The sequence below is a fragment of the Octopus bimaculoides genome, chromosome 2 (assembly GCF_046866305.1).
Source record: "Octopus bimaculoides isolate indiv1 chromosome 2, ASM4686630v1, whole genome shotgun sequence".
Taxonomy (NCBI): Eukaryota; Metazoa; Mollusca; class Cephalopoda; order Octopoda; family Octopodidae; genus Octopus; species Octopus bimaculoides.
This window is the reverse complement of record NC_142929.1, coordinates 53,977,695-53,997,694: the sequence shown is the minus strand read 5'-3', so window position 1 is coordinate 53,997,694 and position 20,000 is coordinate 53,977,695. Positions and strand designations below refer to the sequence as shown.

General features: G+C 42.0%; 1 long non-coding RNA gene across 2 annotated transcripts in view; it reads left to right on the top strand.

Moving 5' to 3' along the window:
• LOC128250985 (uncharacterized) overlaps positions 1-20,000 on the top strand; it is a 78,262-nt gene that overhangs the window by 28,181 nt on the left and 30,081 nt on the right. The window contains exon 2 of one of the 2 annotated variants that reach the window (XR_016239101.1): positions 17,006-17,039. The exons of the other annotated variant lie outside the window; for it this stretch is intronic. This is a non-coding gene — a long non-coding RNA (uncharacterized LOC128250985). The remainder of the gene's footprint in view (positions 1-17,005; positions 17,040-20,000) is intronic. 2 annotated transcript variants of the gene reach the window in all.

Sequence of the window (20,000 nt, the reverse complement as noted above, 5' to 3'; positions counted from 1 at the left end):
TACAGGAACAACAGAAACAGGAAGTAAGAGTGAGAGAAAGTTGTGGTGGAAGAGTACAGCAGGGTTCGCCACCATCCCCTGCCGGAGCCTCGTGCAGCTTTAAGTGTTTTTTGCTCAATAAACACTCACAACGCCCGGTCTGGGAATCGAAACCTCGATCCTATGACCGCGAGTTCACTGCCCTAACCATTGGGCCATTGCACCTCCACTCACAAGCATAGACAAGATAGTATTTAAAAAACTACACGGAAAGAAATACTGAATAAGGTGTTATTTTGTTGCTTTACTGAAAGAAGAAAAAAATGTCACCGTTTCTGTTGTTAGTTCTTTTCAAAGAAAATGATATGAATGGTATGAGTCATGGTATTTACCAGGAAATTTGTTACTATTTCGAAAGAAAGACTACTAAATTACATAAAATGCAAGTCTGTTTTGTAACTTGTAGGTATAATCGTGTGTGTGTTTGTGTGTGCGTGTCTAAACAAAAGTGATTTGTCTAAAACGCATTCGAACGAAAACAGCCTCCCACATTCATTGAATTTTCTGCTATTATAATGATAATATTAATACAAAGTAAGAGACATAAATGGAATCAGTGAGTTGTGGATCATGAATTTCTTTTCGACTACAATATAATTATAGTCAAAAATGTATTCACATCACTGAGATATAACTTATTCGTGGGTGAGCCTTCCATAGCCAGTGAGGCAGCAATAATTCATCTAGCTTATTTTTACTTTGGAAATATAACATCGTAAATCAAGACTTGGAGCAAAGTAAGGAAAAGGTTCAGCGAGATCAAATTCTATCTAATTGCGAATAAGTCTCGTTCATTTCTTTTTTTTTTTTTTTTTTTTTTTTGTATACAGATTGCTAATGTAGACGAAACTACAAAATGAATTTCTACAAGGACAGAGAAGGCCATTACTCAACCAATTGCCATTGATAAAGAAAGAGCTGAAATATCAAATAAAATCAAGTGATTCTGTCGTATCAAATCGTCGACCTGGGTATCGGAAAAAATACTTAGTAGTGTTTGTTCCTGGTGTTTTAGGTTCTGAGTTCAAATCATGCCGAGTTCAAGTCTACCTTTGATCTTTTCGGAGTACCAGTCAAATACTAACATTGATGGTATCGATTATCTCCTTCCCGTCAAAAACTGCTGACCTATATCAGAAACCATCGTTTGGCTATGATTTGGAATATTAGTGAGAGAGGCACCTACTTCGCCGAGGTTAAGAAACTATAAAACAAGGCGAACAAACAATTCCGAAAGAACTTCCAAAAGAAATTCTTATGTCTGTAACGAAACATAAACTTGAAAATAGTGAAGAACACTTGTGTGACTAGTTAGTTTACAGCAAAAAACAAAATGGCGTTTTATTGGGGAGGGCCTCTGTTTCCCGTATCATCTGATAGCAAACTTCCATATCAACATTGCTCGCTCTTTTTACTTGCCTGAAGTAAATTATAGGTGGACGAGATTCACAGAAAAGTTATCCGAACGTGGTACTAGTGTTGATCACAAACTGTCTTATGGCAAATAATGAAACTTGGAATTATGATTATCGTATAAACCATCTGCTGATAGCCGTTTGCTTCAAAGTGTTCGAGGTTAGCCAAATCGATGGAAGAAAATTTTGAAACATATATCACTGTACACACTATCTTCAAGATGAAGGCTTAACTTAGGAATAAAATCTACATTGTCCATAAAAAAGCGACATTTTCTTGGGGAGTTTAGAACAGATTGTTTATTACGATAAGATAATGAATAATCAAATTAAAAAGAAACGCATATAAGTTCAATATTTATCATCTGATAGTCAAAATTATCAAATTAAAAAAGTTAATCTAACAGAATGTGAATATCCAAAATATTTCAGAATAAATATGGATGCAGATTCTGATTCGTCACATACAAACTATATTGATATTACGATATATTTATAGACAATATGAAGTAAAGTTAAGACTTCTATATTTTGTAGATTGTAATAAAATGAAAGCTTGTGTGGCCAAATTAATGCTTGAAGGTTAAAAAGCAAACTATATTCCATTTGCTACTTATAATCAAGGCCCTACAAACGAGAATAACATGTCTGGCCGCTGTAGTGCTTCTATCTTCTTTCCTCTTTATCTTATAATTGTTTCAGTTATTGAGTTGCGGCCATGCTGTAGAATTTGAAGAATTTAGTCGAACAAATAAATCGACTTCAGGACTTATTTTTAAGTCCGGTCCTGAGTCTATCGGTCACTTTTGCCGAACTGCTAATTTACGTATCTATCTATCTATCTATCTATCTATCTATCTATCTATCTATCTATCTATCTATCTGTCTGTCTATTTGTCTATCTATCTATCTATCTATCTATCTATCTATCTATTTATCTATCTATCTATCTATCTATCTATCTATCTATCTATCTATCTATCTATCTGTCTGTCGGAGAGAACTGGGACGAGATAACGAGTAGGGTGGCCACTCTCTGCCGGCAATGGTCCGAGAGGAAGCTGTCCCTAAAAGGTCGGGCGGAGGTGGCGAACGCGTACATCGCGTCCGTCATCGAATACCGCCTGACCGTCGTGCCTTGTCCCGATCGCGTCATCACCGAAATGGAGCGCATCCTCTTCCGCTTCTTGTGGAAAGGAAGCGTTCCGATGGTGAGGCGATCCGTTTGTTGCCAACACCCGCTGAAAGGAGGGCTGGGCATGCCGTGGTTGATGATGCGCAGACATGCGCTGAGACTGCGACATCTCCGGCTCTACGTAGACGACGGTGAGCAGGTGTGGTCGCCGTTTGTGCGACGCGCTTTCCCGCAGCTCGTCTCCATGACCGAGCTGCAGTCGTGGATCAAAAAGAGGCCGAGGAATGGCGAATGGCACCGTGAGTGTCGCGTTGCTCTGCAACAACTTTGCCGTCCCGGGTCGACCTTGAGCGGCTGCATCACAACGAAGTCATTCTATAGGGGATTAGTGGAGGGCAGGTACGACGACGATCTCGGGGCGAACCTGGGCGTCGACGAGGAATACCTGACCCACCTGTTCAGGACGACTTTCGGGCCGGGACCTATGGACAACTTCCAGAGATCCCTGGCCTGGCAGTGTTACCGAGAGGCGCTACCCGTTCGGGATAAGCTCTATAGACACGGCTCGCGAAATGCGGCGCCGACCTGCCCGAGATGCGGTCAGAGCGATGAAACCGTTCTGCACGCACTCGTGCAGTGTCCAACCATTTCGGAGCTGTGGGCTTATGTCGAACGACTGCTGTCGCGTGTGGGACGAGTCGGTTTATCAACCGAGTCTATCGTCAATATCGTCACGCCTCCTTCCTTTAAACGGGAAGGAAGAGCTGTATTTATCGTACTTGTGGCTATGGCCAAAGAATGCATCTGGTGGACGCGTCTGAAAGGATTAGAGACAAATACTTTCCTCTCTGGTCAATCTCTCATCAACTTTTTCAAGTATCACTTGAAAAGGAAGGTGAGAGTAGAGAGGCAAGTGTTGTCTAGCAAATGTTTCGAAAAAAGATGGATACATGTAGCAAGAATGGCACGTATAAATGACGAAGCCACCTTGACCATGATTCTATAAAACGTTTTAAAATTTTGTAAACAGAGAGTTACTCACGTTTCTTGCTTAAATAAAAGAAATTTTATTTAACAAACTGTGACGCTAAAGACCGAGGTTACCGTGGTCTTTTCGTAGGTTTTTCTTTCCACGGATAACCTCCCCATTTATTGGGAATTTTTTGTATTATTTCGTATTTTTTGTAAATACCCCAAACGTTTTGAGATGTTTTTTTTCATCGTTGTCCCCACTTTTGTTTTTTTTTCGACCCCCTCGAAAAGAAAAACTCTACATTTGTATTTTGTCCCCTCTGTGTTGAGCCCTGTGTGGCTAATAAAGAGACCTATCTATCTGTCTGTCTATTTGTCTATCTATCTATCTATCTATCTATCTATCTATCTGTCTGTCTGTCTGTCTCTCTATCTATCTATCTATCTATCTATCTATCTATCTATCTATCTATCTGTCTATTTGTCTATCTATCTATCTATCTATCTATCTATCTATCTATCTATCTATCTATCTGATCTGGACGGATGCTAGTCGCATCGGCTCGCAAGTAAGTTGGCCTTTTATATGTCAAAAATTTTGCAGTTTTAAAATATTTTTTGTGGAAGAGGTGTATAAGTCCATACACTTCGACCCTATTGGGTTTTTGTAATAGGAAGTGGCTCCTTCTGGAGTTTATTTCCAAAAGTTTTTGATTTTTCTCCGGCTTATTTGCCATATTTCGTAAAAGAAATATGGCTAGGCCTTCACACGTCGATTTGCCTCTAACAGCAGGCAAGGAGACTGACCAACAAGTCGTTCCGCATGAACGAACACAAGACGTAGAGACCAGGAATGCTGCGTTTACTACTACTGCGTTCACCACCTCCACTACCACCATTACGACCGCCACCAACGACAACAAAACCAAAACCACTACTGCCACCGACATCGCAGCCACCACTACCACCAAGAACAACAATAACAAAAAGAACAACAACAACTCCACTCCTCTTTTGTTCCTTTCACCACAGACAACGGAAGGAGAGAAAGAGAAGAGCATGATGGCCAAACAATTTGCTCAAATACGCCTGAACGCCGAAGAAAATTATGAAAAAAATTTCCCGCCACTTCGTAACTCATATGAAGGTCAGAGGAGTACACAAGAAGAAGGTCACCCATCTGCTACAACAACAACACCTGCCAGCATCACAACCGCCAACAACAACACTAATACAGCAACAGTCACCTCTGCCATCAACACCAGCACCACCACCAACAACAACAATAACAAGATCAAAACAAACTTCGCCGAGGCGATAAAGGAAAAGACGACGGTAGTATCTTTTACTGCACAGCAGATAAAAGATACAAAGGCTTTACTTACGAAAGAAAATGACGAGGTGCGGATCAACATACCACAAGACATTTTAGAAGACACAAACAAAAAGACCATTATTTATAAAATTTTAAACTCAAAAACAAAAAAAAACAGAAAAAGCAAGCACGGAAAAGATCGAGAAATGCTTGAGATCTGTATGGCAATATAAGGATTATGTAACTTGGTGGCATAAATTTGCCCATGTGCAAGTTATTTTTCAAAGTGAAGAGTTAGCGAAACGATTCTCAACGCTAACTCTTAAGACAGAAGAGTTAACAATGATACCGAGTTACCTTGGTCAGAGGGTAACAAGGGTTATCATAAAAAATATTCCTCCCACGGTAGACACACTATGGATAACATCAGCCGTATGTGTCGATATGGAGGAAGTTGATATATTGCAAATTATATCTCCATATTACCCAGGAGTCACTAAATAAAATACCGACCTACATAAAGTTACCATCAACGCAAAGGCTGTATGTAGTGGTGGAAGGCAGACGACCACGCTGTTACATATGTGGCAATGAAGCTCACTTCCAAAAGGACTGCAATTCTGCCGCGAAACAACAGCAACAACAACAACAACAGCCACGGGAAAACCAAAAACCCAAAACACCAGCATTATTACCCACACCACCGTATGCACAACTGATCAAGCAGCTATATGCGAAAACGAAAGAACGGCAACAACGAACAAACCAACCCAACCAAACAACACCACCACCTGAGTCAAAAACAGAAACAACACCACCAACAACAACTAAAGACAGACCAACACCAACACCAAGAACAACAACCAAGAAGACAACCACTGAGAACGAAGAAAAGACCAATACTACTCCCAATTCCCCAACAACACACACACCACACACACCACACACCACAACACCATCGACAAACACAAATAGAACCAAATGCTTTGCCTTTACCCCCTTCTGATTCGTCAGACATTTCGTCTAACGATGAAAGTTCTACAGAATGGCAAATAGCCACAGGAAGTAAAAGAAAAAGATCAAAAACAACCCCAAAATTAAATGCATGCAAAGCAGGGAAATATGTAACCGCTGAAAGCCCCTTGCACAAACAAACCAGCACCAACATCACAAAAACACACACAATGCTATCAGCAATAGACACAACAAACACAAAATTAATGGACTACATCATATCGCAAACAAACATTTCTGAAGATAATTATAAGCTTAACAATCATCCACGCACTACACCACCGAAACACATCAAAATAGTTCACATCACACAAACGCAGCACCACACACTCAAAACCCTCTTTCCAAATGCGGTTGGGGGGTTCCAAAAATATTTATCAAAGAAACTCTTCAAAAACCTCATCCATGATACTTCAAAAGAAGAGGAAGCTAAAACTTTCGAAACGAGTAAGTAACCTTCTCTCTTGTCTCTTTTACTGTCGTGTATGAAACACAAATTTCGACTTCAACTATGCTTAAATTAGGTTGTGTAAATGTACGTGGCTTGGCGTCAGCTTGGAAGCAAGGTTACCTTCTAAATGACATCAAGTCACAGAACATAGAAATCATGGCTATCAGTGAAACCAGACTCAGTAACCCGCGGGCCCTCAAGTCCATGTTTGGTGGACATTTCGACATTTATTTTTCTCCCTGTCTGCCAAACATGGGTGGTGGTGGTACCGCGGTGCTTTTTCGGAAGAGTCTGAACCTAAAAGTAAGGCCAATATTCCTAGACCCGGAGGGTAGGCTGGTTGTCTTGGACGTCGATGGCACAAACGGGTGTGCTTTCCGTCTGGTGGCAGTGTATGCACCGTCCTTAACGGGTCGGGCGGATTTCCTTAGACGTCTAGAGGTTTTCCTGGGAACGTCACGACCTTTACTGTTAGTAGGGGACTGGAACGCTACCTTGGACACGCATATAGACTATGTGGGAGTGGATAGGAGTAGAAGGGGATGTAAGTGCCTCAAAGACCTGCTCAGACGTTTCCATTTGTCTGACAGGTTCCGACTCGACCATCCGAACGTGCCAACGTGGACTTGGACAAACCGCGTCGGATCGTCGAGATCGTATCTAGATAGAGTTCTATGTAGGACAGCGGATAGAGATAGTGTAGGATGTCCACAATTTAAAATAGTCAGCTACACAGATCACAAGTTTGTGACGTGTACGCTCGACTTAGATAAGACACATAGGCAGGGTCCCGGTTACTGGAAACTGAACGCTTCGCTCTTAGCGCGGCAGGTTTACAGGAACCGGATTAGCGAATTAATTAAGAGGGCGTTAACAGGAGCCATCGTTAACAACCGCTGGTGGTTTGCCCTGAAAATGGCAATCAAATCGGAATCTATTAGGTTTAGTAAAGAACTAGCGATAGATCGAAATAGAGTAGAGGGAGACTTAGTTAAGAAACTAGAAGAGGCACTTACAACTGGCAGCGCAACCAACGTTTTGGCTGCGAGGATGGCCCTCGATCAACACCTCAACGCCAAACACGGAGGTTGCGTCGTCAGAGCTAAAATGCGTGCCTTAAGGAACGAAGGGATCGAAGCTGCGCGAGAAGCCCGGGTGGCGGAGGCGCAACGCGGTAACAGAGCCACCATTCGGTCTCTAATCGATGAACAGGGATGTAGTCTGCTCGAACCCGAAAGGATGTGTGGGGCCTTTCAACAGCACTTTGCTCGACTGTTCGGTGCGAGCGGTGAGTCGGAACGCAGGATGGACTTCACTGCCTACCTGACCGGCCTGCCGCGGCTCTCGGCGGGAGAGGCAGAGTGTTGTGAGGGTCCCATCACAGCTGCTGAAGTAAGGGATGCTATGGCGGGCTGCGCGAGGGATAAGTCACCTGGATTGGATGGTCTACCCTACGAGCTGTATTGTCAAATGCCAGACTTGTTTGGCGACCTCTTGGCATCAGTCTACTGCAACTGGCAACAAAACGGGAGAATTCCCGGTTTCGTGAGCCGAGGTGCAGTGACATTGCTGAAGAAAGACCCAAACAAGGGGAATTTTATAGATAATTTCAGGCCCATCACTCTGCTCAACGCAGATTTGAAAATTTTGGCCAAAGTAATAGCCGAAAGGTTGGCGCTTGTCATCGTTAAACTGGTCGACAGGGCGCAAACATGCGCCGTGCCGGGCAGAAGTATCCATGACAACCTCCACCTCATGCGCTACATCATGGACAGGGTAGTTAAGGATCCTGGCATGGGTGGGGCGCTGATCAATTTAGATCAATCTAAAGCCTTCGATAGGGTCGACCATCGATACCTAGCGGCCGTCCTCAGGGCAGCTGGCTTTGGTCCCGTCTTCCGCGGTTGGATCGCTGCCTTGTATAGCGGCATCCGATCGGTAATACGGGTAAACGGTCACCTGTCAAAACCGTTCGACATCACGTGTTCGGTCCGTCAGGGATGTCCCCTGTCGGCGTTTCTGTATGTATTGACGATCGAACCACTACTGCGGAAGCTGGCGACACTGAGGGGTATCCCACGAGAGCTGGGTTGCGGGACGAGCGTGTCTGCATATGCGGACGATGTCACCGTCATAGTGTCGAGCGAAAAGCACGTCGAGATGCTAGGCGAGACACTTAAACAATACGAAACGGTGACAGGAGCAAAAATTAACCCGGAAAAGTCAGTGGGTTTGTTACTCGGCACCTGGAGAAGCAAGCCCATACCGTCCAACAGTGACTCCGTAGTGGGACGCTGGACGGACGGACCGGTTAAACTGCTCGGGGTCTGGTTCAGTCCGGACCTCCAAATGGATAAGAACTGGGACGAGATCACCAGTAGAGTGATCAAACTCAGCCAAACATGGGCTGAGAGAAAGTTATCTCTAAAAGGCCGGGCGGAGGTGGCTAATGTGTATATCGCATCAGTCATCGATTACCGCCTGACCGTCGTGCCTTGTCCCGATGCCACCATCACGAAACTAGAACGCATACTTTTCCGCTTTCTGTGGAAGGGTGGCGTTCCGATGGTGAGGCGATCCATTTGCTGTCAACAACCGTTACGTGGAGGACTGGGGATGCCGTGGTTAATGATGCGCAGACATGCGCTGAGACTGCGGCATCTCTGGAACTTCATTGACGACGGTGAACAGGTGTGGGCGCCGTTTGTGAGGCACGCCTTCCCGCAGCTCGTCTCACTTACCGAACTGCAAACATGGATCAGGAAGAGACCGAAACTGGGCGATTGGCACCGCGAGTGTCGCCAAGCTCTACAACAGCTCTGCCGTCCGGGATCAAACTTGTGCAACTTCCAAACGACCAATGCGTTCTATAGAGGACTAGTGGAGGGGAGGTCTGACGACACTCTCGGGGCAAACCTGGGTGTCGACGAGAAATTCCTAACCCGCCTTTTCAAGACGACGTTCGGGCCGGGGCCTATGGATAATTTCCAGAGATCCCTGGCTTGGCAATGCTATCGAGACGCACTACCAGTTCGAGAGAAGATCTACAGACACGGTTCGAAAACCACCGGACCGACCTGCCCGAGATGCGGTCAGAGCGACGAAACCGTTCTGCACGCACTCGTGCAGTGTCCAGATATTTCAGAGCTGTGGACCTTCGTCGAACGGCTGTTGTCGCGTGTGGGACGAGCCCACTTATCAGCCGAGTCTATCGTGAATATTGTTCCGCCACCTTCCTTTAAACGGGAAGGAAAAACGGTTTTTGTAACACTGATAGCTATGGCAAAAGAATGCGTGTGGTGGACGCGTTTGAAAGGTCTACAAACAAACACTTTCCTCTCTGGTCAGTCCCTCGTCAACTTTTTCAAGTACCACTTGAAAAGGAGGATGAGGATAGAGAGGAAGGTGTTGTCGAATGAAAGTTTCAATAAAAAATGGGTAAATGTGGCAAGAATGGTAAGAATGAAAGACGACACCATTTTAAGCATAGACTTGTAACAAAAAGAGACAAAAAGAGAGAAGGTACTTACTTTCATGTACCTTTTAAAAAAAAAGCCTGAGGTGACCGTGGTTTTTTCCGTAGGCTTTTCTCTCCACGGATAAACCTAATCTGTTCCCCGTTTTTTACATCGACTGTGATACACGATCCCTATTGATCGCCCTCCCCACGTTTTTTTTTTTTTCTTCCCGTGATCCCTTTTGATCCAAATTATCCCCCCCCCCCCAAGAAAAGCTCTACTTTGTAATTTGTCCATTTTCTGTATTTAGCCCTGTGTGGCTATAATAAAAAGATATCTATCTATCTATCTATCTTGGCCAAGGTGTTAGCCAAGCGGTTGGCGCTTGTCATCGAGAAACTGATCGGCAAGGCGCAAACGTGCGCGGTGCCGGGCAGGAGCATCCATGACAACCTCCATCTGATGCGCTACATCATAGAGAGGGTAGTTAAGGAACCTGGCATGGGTGGGGCCCTGATCAATTTAGATCAATCGAAAGCTTTCGATAGGGTAGACCATCAATACTTGGAGGCTGTCCTCATAGCAGCCGGCTTCGGTCCCATTTTCCGCGGCTGGATGGCTGCCTTGTACAGAGGCATCCGTTCGGTAGTTCGCGTCAATGGGCATCTATCAAGACCCTTCGACATTGCACGTTCGGTCCGTCAGGGATGCCCCCTCTCGTCGCTTCTGTACGTGTTGACTCTCGAGCCACTACTGCGGAAGCTGGCGACACTGAGGGGCATCCCGCGAGAGTTGGGATGCGGGACGAGCGTGTCGGCATACGCGGACGACGTCACCGTCATAGTGTCTAGCCAAAAGCACATCGAGCTTGTCGGCGAGACACTGAGAGACTACGAAGCGGTAACGGGAGAGAAAATCAACCGGGATAAGTCAGTGGGCTTGCGGCTCGGCACCTGGAGAAGCAACCCCATGCCGTCAAGTAGCGCCTCCGTCGTGGGACGTTGGACTGACGGTCCGGTTGAGATGCTCGGGGTCTGGTTTGGTCCAGACCTCCAAACGGAGAAGAACTGGGACGAGATAACGAGAAGGGTGGCCACTCTAGCCCGGCAATGGGCCGAGAGGAAGCTTTCCCTGAAAGGTCGGGCGGAGGTGGCGAACACGTACATCGCGTCCGTCATCTACTACCGCCTGACTATCGTTCCTTGTCCCGACCCTACCATCACCAAACTGGAGCGCATCCTCTTCCGCTTCTTGTGGAAAGGAAGCGTTCCGATGGTTAGGCGATCCGTTTGCTGCCAACACCCGTTAAAAGGAGGACTGGGCATGCCGTGGTTGATGATGCGCAGACACGCGCTGAGACTGCGACATCTCCGGCTCTACGTAGACAGCGGTGAACAGGTGTGGTCACCGTTTGTGCGGCGCGCTTTCCCGCAGCTCGTCTCCATGACCGAACTGCAGTCATGGATCAAGAAGAGGCCGACGAAGGGCGAATGGCACCGCGAGTGTCGCGCTGCTCTTCGGCAACTCCAACAACCCGGGTCAACCTTGAGCGACTGCATCACAACTAACGCATTCTATAGTGGATTAGTGGAGGGAAGGTACGACGACGATCTCGGGGCGAACCTGGGCGTCGACGAGGAATACCTGACCCGCCTGTTTAAGACGACCTTCGGGCCGGGACCTATGGACAACTTCCAGAGATCCCTGGCCTGGCAGTGCTATCGAGAAGCACTACCCGTTCGGGATAAGCTCTACAGGCATAGCTCGAGAAACACGGGGCCGACCTGTCCGAGATGCCGGCAGAGCGACGAAACCGTTCTGCACGCACTCGTACAGTGTCCCACCATTTCCGAGCTGTGGGCTTACGTCGAACAACTGCTATCGCGTGTGGGACGAGTCGGTCTATCAGCCGAGTCTATCGTGAATATTGTCGCGCCTCCTTCCTTTAAACGGGAAGGAAGAGCTATTTTCATCGTACTTGTGGCTATGGCGAAAGAATGTGTATGGTGGACGCGTCTGAAAGGTCTAGAGACAAAAACTTTCCTCTCTGGGCAATCTCTCATCAACTTCTTCAAGTATCACCTGAAGAGGAAGTTGAGAGTAGAAAGGGAAGTCTTGTCTAGTGAATGCTTCAAAAAAAGATGGGTGAATGTAGCAAGGATGGCACGTGTGAACGACGGAGCCATCTTGAGCATAACCCTATGAACAAGAAAAAAAAATAAAACAAAAAGGCAAAAGAGAGTCACTTACTGTTATAGTTTCTTCAATGAGAATATTGACCAAGGTTACCGTGGTCTTTTCCGTAGGCTTTTCCTTCCACGGCTAAACCTAAACTGTCCTCCCCTCTTTTTACACGAGAACATTACTGTGTGATACACGATCCCTATTGATCGGCCTTTCCTTTTCTTTCTTTTTTTTTCGATCCCTTTTGATCGAACTCCCCCTTTTTCCCTTCCTACGATCCCTTTTGATCGACACCACCAATTTTTTTTTTTTTTTTTTTTTCCTTCCTTCCCCCTCCCAAAAAGAAAAGCTCTACATTGTATTTGTCCCATCTTCGTTGAGCCCTGTGTGGCTAATAAAAGAAATGTATCTATCTATCTGTCTGTCTATTTGTCTATCTATCTATCTATCTATCTATCTATCTATCTATCTATCTATCTATCTATCTATCTGTCTGTCTATTTGTCTATCTATCTATCTATCTATCTATCTATCTATCTATACACACACAGACACACACACATATATATATATATATATATATATATAATATCTATGAATATATAATATAGGACAATCAGTAAGTTGTCATAATAATACTCAGAGTTTCAAATACCGGAGCGTGTCTTAATAACTGATGACATGCTTGTCTTAATAACTGATGAAAATGCATAGAAGCTTTTAGCTCCGGTATTTGAAACTCTGATATCTCTCCTACTGATTATCACTTATTTAAGCATTTTGAGCTTTTTATACGCAATAAACCATTCTTAAATAAAGAAGAGGTAATTGAAACATTCGGAAGTTTATTACAGCAAAAGATAAACGTTGGGTAAACGTCATAAATGAACATGGATCATACTTTGATTAAATGAATCAGTTTCCTAACACTTCTGAAACATTTTATTGTTACCTTTGAAATGCAACATTTCATGCGTGACAACCTAATACACGCACACACACACACACATACATATGTATGTATATATGTATATGTATATATGTGCGTGTATGCGTGTGTATTTACTTGTTTCAGTCATTTGACTGCGGCCATACTGGACCAGAACCTTTATCATATATATATATATATATCATATGCACGATGGGTTTCCTATCATATGCACGATGCAGTTTCCTTCTACCAAATTTATTCACAAGGCATTAGTCGGCACGGGACTATAGCAGAATGTACTTGCCCAGGTGCCATGTACTGGGACTGAACCGAAAACCAGTGGTTGTAAAGCGAGCATTTTAGCCATATAACCATGCCTGCGCAGTATGAAGTTATTCTATGTCGTTCCAACCCATTTACTGTATTTTCTCAGTGTACCTGTCATGTCTCGTAATATGGTGTTAAGTGAAGCAAAAGGTTAAAAATGAAGTTACTTCTCAATTGGGATTTATTCACAATTTCTATTTCATATCTAGTAGTAGCCCATCAACGTTGACAAATTTTATTTTTGTTATTCGAAAGATTAGAAAAAATAAATTCACCTGTAATTAATACAGTAAATGTAATATTTTTGATTTGGTTAAGTAAAACGTTTTATAATGTTTTGATTTGATGATACTACAACATTTTTATATATATTAACCACATTTGTGTATGTGTGAGTGTCTATGTTTGTTTGTGTGATTTTAGTCAACAAAACCAACCATTGTATTTCCATAAGGATGCTTATTGTGTTCCCAATGAATTTTGTGCGACTGTAACAAAGTCATAAAACTGATTCATAAAAATATTTACAAAGATATAAAACCAAACAAGCTTACGTAAAAGTTCTTAAACGACCCATTGCTGGTTTGATGATATTCAGAAATGAATGACGTATATATTTAAATACCAAACATAGCAATTATTTTTTTATAGACACCCCACTTGTATCATGGCGCTGTCGTATGATGTTTGCTTCCCAACCACATGGTTTCGAGTTCCGTATCTCTGCGTGGCACCTTGTATGAGTGTCTTTTACAATAGCCCAGAATAACCAAAGTCTTGTGAGCGAGCGGAATTGCTAGACGGAAACTGAAAGAAGCCCACTCCCCGAGTTTATACACACACACACACACACACACACACACACACACACGCGAAAAATTATAACTGCCATTAAATGTGAATAGGGTGTTAGAACACCTACATTGCTACAAATAAGAACTAAAGAGTACTGACACTGTAGTTAAAGCGCATAATTGCATGTGTGTGTGTGTATATATATATATATATATATATATATATATATATATGTGTGTGTGTGTGTGTGTGTGTGTGTGGGTGTGTGTGGATATATATATATATATATATATATATATATATATATCAGAGATGTATTTGCCTAGCAAATGCTTTGAACTGAGACCGAGTGTTGAAATTGAACCAATTACTTACGTAAAACACACTTTAGCCATTCAAAAACACAAAGACCGTCAACTTCACTTAAACATTTATTATTTGGTGTCCACTGAGTTGCAGTAGAACCGCGTCAGTGACCATGTCGCAATTGGTGCGAAGAAAATGTTGATACTAAATGTTTTATTGACGTTAACAGCCTTTGTGGCTTATATGTGCTTTCCAAACTGCAACGGTTAGAGATTAATACATATATACATACATACATACATACATACATACATATCATTTAAGTATATATGATCTTTCCTAGGTATGCAAAATATAGACATGAGGATACATACAGAAAACAAAACATACAAATCTGCTTTTTATAACCCACGCTTACGCTTCTTTGTTTGCTCTCTCCTTCACATTTATATATATATATATATATATATATATATATATATATACATATATATATATATATATATATATATATATATATATATATATATATATATATATATATATATATATATATATATATATATATATATAGAGAGAGAGAGAGAGAGAGAGAGAGATAGATAGATAGATAGATTTTTTTATTTTACTCTTTTTAGCCATTAGCCATGCGGCTGCACTTCATCTCGGGCTGTTGGTTCATCCGGTATTGTGGAGAAGAGGATGTCTAGTTCTTTTTTGAAGACATCTACTTCCACCTTATGCAGATTTCTTCATTTTTGTGGCAGGGCATTGACGAGCTTTGGGTCTTTGAGCCCTAGAGTATTGCAGTACCTGGTCCTGACTTTAGATAGAGTGGATGGTACCTTTGGTACAATATAATAGCGGCCTGTTCTGGTATTTGTATAACACTCAATGCCGAAATTAGGTACTAGCCCTTCTAGAATTTTCCATGTGTAGATTATTACATATCTCTCACAACTTTGCTCCAAGGAGTAAAGTTGCAGTTTTCTCAGCCTATCTCTGTAGCTCATCCGCCACACTGTTTCAATCTCTTTATTGTATTCACGTTGGACTTCTTCAAGCTCCGCTGTTAGTTTGGCACTATGCAGTAACCATAACTGGGACTATGTTGTTAGTTTGGCACTATGCGGTGACCATAACCCAAGCGGTTGAGAACAAAGATTCTCCACAGGGCCAACATAGTTTCTTGCTTTCTTGTATTGAAGGACCTCAGTATCCATCCTGCTAGTTATCTGTACTTTGGTGCCATCTTGGTAATGTGCATAATGAGCACTAAACAAAAAACATTTTCTTCATCCAGTTTAATTCAAATACCCTACTGAAACTACACTGACAAAATTGCATGGTTGCATCTGCAACAGTGTACAATCGCTTTAGTGGAAACATGTGTAGGTCATGGTAGTATGCTGTAAACAACTGTAAAATAAATCATCGATGTGCAAATCTCCATTCTCCTGCAGAAGGTGCCACGCAGTGAGATAAAAACCTATGAGATTGGCAGCAAACTTCTTGTCACACAGACACAATTGCTAATAATATTTAATCATAAATTTACAACAGGCATCGAATGCCTATGGAAGTCCACCAGAGTAAAATAATAATCGAAGGGGTTCATAGGTAACAACTCTTTCAGAAGGTCTCCTTGTTTAAGCTGGTGAATGCTGCCATAATTCTTGCCTTCAGTTCATCTTTGGTGCTACAGGGAGTTTTGTTGCTCTCTTGTTCAACTGCGCCCCACACATAATAATCAAGGGGTTGCAGTCTGGGGAGTTAGGTGGCCGGATGTTAGAGGTAATGTGCGTTACATAAATAATACGAACTTTGAGATTGGCAGTAAACTTCTTGCCACACAGCCACAATTGCTAATAATATTTAATCATAAATGTACAACAGGCATCGAATGCCTATGGAAGTCCACCAGAGTAAAATATTAATCGAAGGGGTTCATAGGTAACAAAAAAAAAAACAATTAAATAAAATAAATGTAGATAATTCAGAACTACTTATCTAAGCAAAGATAACGTGAGAGACTTTTCTTGCATTTTAGACCTTACTCAGAAGTAAAAAATATAATGCTTGTTTGTGATTTTTAATGTCTACAATAACTACAAGGATTTTATTGCTTACATTAATAACAACCACTAAGATGTAATCAGTTTTGTTGCAAATTAATTCTTAATAAAAATTCCTAATTGCAGATATATGTAATCGGTTCCAAATTTCAACATTTCTCTGGTCCTAATCAGATTCAATCTATCACTATCCATGTAGAATTCTTTAAATGTTGCGACGCATATCAAATTACCATTAGGTAAATTACTATAATTCACCTCTCATCTCTCTCTCTCTCTCTCTCTCTCTCTCTCTCTCTCTCTCTCTCTCTCTCTCTCTCTCTCTCCCTCGCTCTCTCTCTCTCTCCTATCTCTCTCTCTCTCTCTCTCTCTCTCTCTCTCTCTCTCTCTCTCTCTCTCTCTATCTATCTCTAAATATATATATCAGGTTGAATAAAAAGTAAGCAACGCTTTTGAACCATGAAGAATTTGTGTCGGATTTTTGCAGAGTTTTGAATTTTTGTTAAACATTTTTCTGCAATACAAACTCGCGCAAATCCATCAATGAATTAACATTGATTTTTTTCATCTTTGTTACAATCATTTCAGACCGAGTTCATCGTGAATTTTGTTCGTGCGAAAGGTTAGTTTAAGTTATATTTGTTATTAATTGTTGTGTCTTAAGACACTTGTTTTAGCTGCTTTACGACAGTTTTGTTAACACGGTCCCCCTTGTTTGAAGGGGGAAGCGCTGTTAAAATGGGGAAAATTAGCTACTCAGACTTGCTGGTTTCAACTACTATAACTTCTTAAAACCCAGAAAAATCATTACTGCAGAAACATGTTTCCATGAAATTGCCAAAATGAACGAAAAACTATTACTCCTCTGCCCCAGACTGGTCAACAGAAGAGGGCCAATCATTCTACATGACAATGCTTGACCACACGTTTCATTAATGGCGCCCTAGAAGTTGAGAAAACTTGGCTACGAAGTTCTTCCTCATCCAGCCTTTTCCTCAGAGCTTTCTGTTACCAACTATCACTTGTTTAAAACACCTTGATAGTTCCCTGCGAGAGAATGAGTTCAAAAATCAAACCGATGCTGAGGGTGCGTTCAAAGAGTTTATCAGCTCCAGAACTCCAGATTTCTATGTTACCGGAATAAAGAAACTTGTAACTCGTTGGCAAAAATGTGTTGATTGTAATGGTACCAACTTTGATGAATAAAATTTCCGCATTGTTGAAATATGTTATGATGAATTTCATGTTTCAAAACGCTGCTTACTTTTTACTCAGCCTTATATATATATATATATATATATATATATACATATATCTTTTATCTTTTAATCGTTTTAGTCATTAGACTGCTACCATTTTGGGGCACCGCCTTGAATTATTTTTAAGTCTGGTACTTATTCTTTTTACCGAACTGATAAGTTACGGGGATGCAAACACACCAACACCGGTTTTCAAACGGTGGTGATGAAGGCACAAACTCTGACAGAAAGACACACACATGCGCGCGCACGCACACACACACACACACACACACACACACACACACACACACACACATACATATATGTACGACTGGGTTCATTCAGTTTCCGTGTACCAAATCCATTCACAAGGTTTTGAACAGCCCGCTGCTCTAGTAGAAAACACTTGCCCAAGGTGTCACATAGTGGAACTGAACCCGGAACTATGTGGCTGGAAAGCATGCTTCTTACCACATAGCCATATATACATATACATACATGCATGCATGCATATATATATATATATATATATATATATATATATATATATATATATATATATATATATATATATATATATATATATATATATATATATATATATATATATATATATATATATATATATATATATTTGTGTGTGTAAGCATACGATTATGCCTAGAATCTTCTATGTGTGAGAATGTGTACAAACATATACATGTATACGCACATACTCGTTATCCAGCGAAAATATTCCAATTACCGATCCGACAAGCCTTATATCTTTACATGGAATTATGAAATTATATATATGCGTATATATTTGGCACCGTGCACATTCGCACAGAAATTTAAATTTTCTAATAACGGCAAAATGTCTGACATGTTGAGGAGGCGGGGTGGGGTGGGAGGGCTAGTCGATTACATTGATCCTAGTGCTTGACTGGTATTTTTTGTTTTACCGATCCCAAAAGAATAAAAAGCAAATTTGACCTCGGCGAGATTTGAGCTCAGAACATAAAGAGCCGGAAGAAATGGTGCCGAGCATTTGTCCCGACACGAAAGTGACTCTACCAGATAGCAATTCTACATAAACATATAAACATAGGGGAAGTGTAAAATGTTTTAAAAGAAGCGAAATAGAGTGTTAGATTGATGAATATAAAGATAGCGGTATGATATGGATTTATTTATACTTATAATCAGGTCATCTAAAAATTACATATTTCAAGTGCCATCAGGGTATCAGAATATTCTATTTTTCATGCAATTTATTTACCATCACGTCTCTTTTTTTTTATCCACTTTCACATAATTTATCTCTCATTCTCTCTGTGCCTTCCTGGCTATCTCATTTGCGTTTTGCTGTGTATTCGTACGTACGTATCTATCTATCTATCTACCTATCTATCTACCATCTATCTGGTGCCTGTCTCACAACACACGCATGCACACACACACACACACACACATACACACACACAAACACACACACACACACAAAGCACAAAACACACTAACAGGCACATATATACGCATCAACATTCATTCACCCCTACCCCATGTATTTGTGTATTCGTGTGTATGTGTATATCTATTTGTGTGTGTGTGTGTGCACGCGGACGTGTATGCGCCTACACACACATTTACACAAACACGTACTCGCACATATATATAAATAGTTGTGGTGGAGTTTTTGCAACTGATTTAATTTGAATTTGTATTCTGCGATTAAAACACATCGCCCTTTATATTTAACTTTATGTTTGTATATGCGCACACACGTGTATGTAGGTATGTATGCAAGTCTAAATACACATATACGTGAAGGCGTGTGGCCAAGCGTTTAGAGAAGATGAGACGCCTTATTCCTGGTTGATCCAATTTTCTCACCTGAAAATGAGTTTTCTCTGGTACAGAACGGCTGCACCCAGACTAGTAGCATGTTTAAATGGCAAGTAAATTTGATGTCTGTGGCACACTATGTTGTTGTTGGCACTCCGTCGCTTACGACGTCGAGGGTTCCAGTCGATCCGATCAACGGAACAGCCTACTCGTGAAATTAACGTGCAAGTGGCTGAGCACTCCACAGACACGTGTACCCTTAACGTAGTTCTCGGGGATATTCAGCGTGACACAGTGTGACAAGGCTGACCCTTTGAATTACAGGTACAACAGAAACAGGAAGAAAGAGTGAGAGAAAGTTGTGGTGGAAGAGTACAGCAGGATTCACCACCATCCCCTGCCGGAGCCGCGTGGAGCTTTAAGTGTTTTCGCTCAATAGACATTCACAACGCCTGGTCTGGGAATCGAAACCGCGATCCTATGACCGCGAGTCTGCTGCCCTAACCACTGGACCA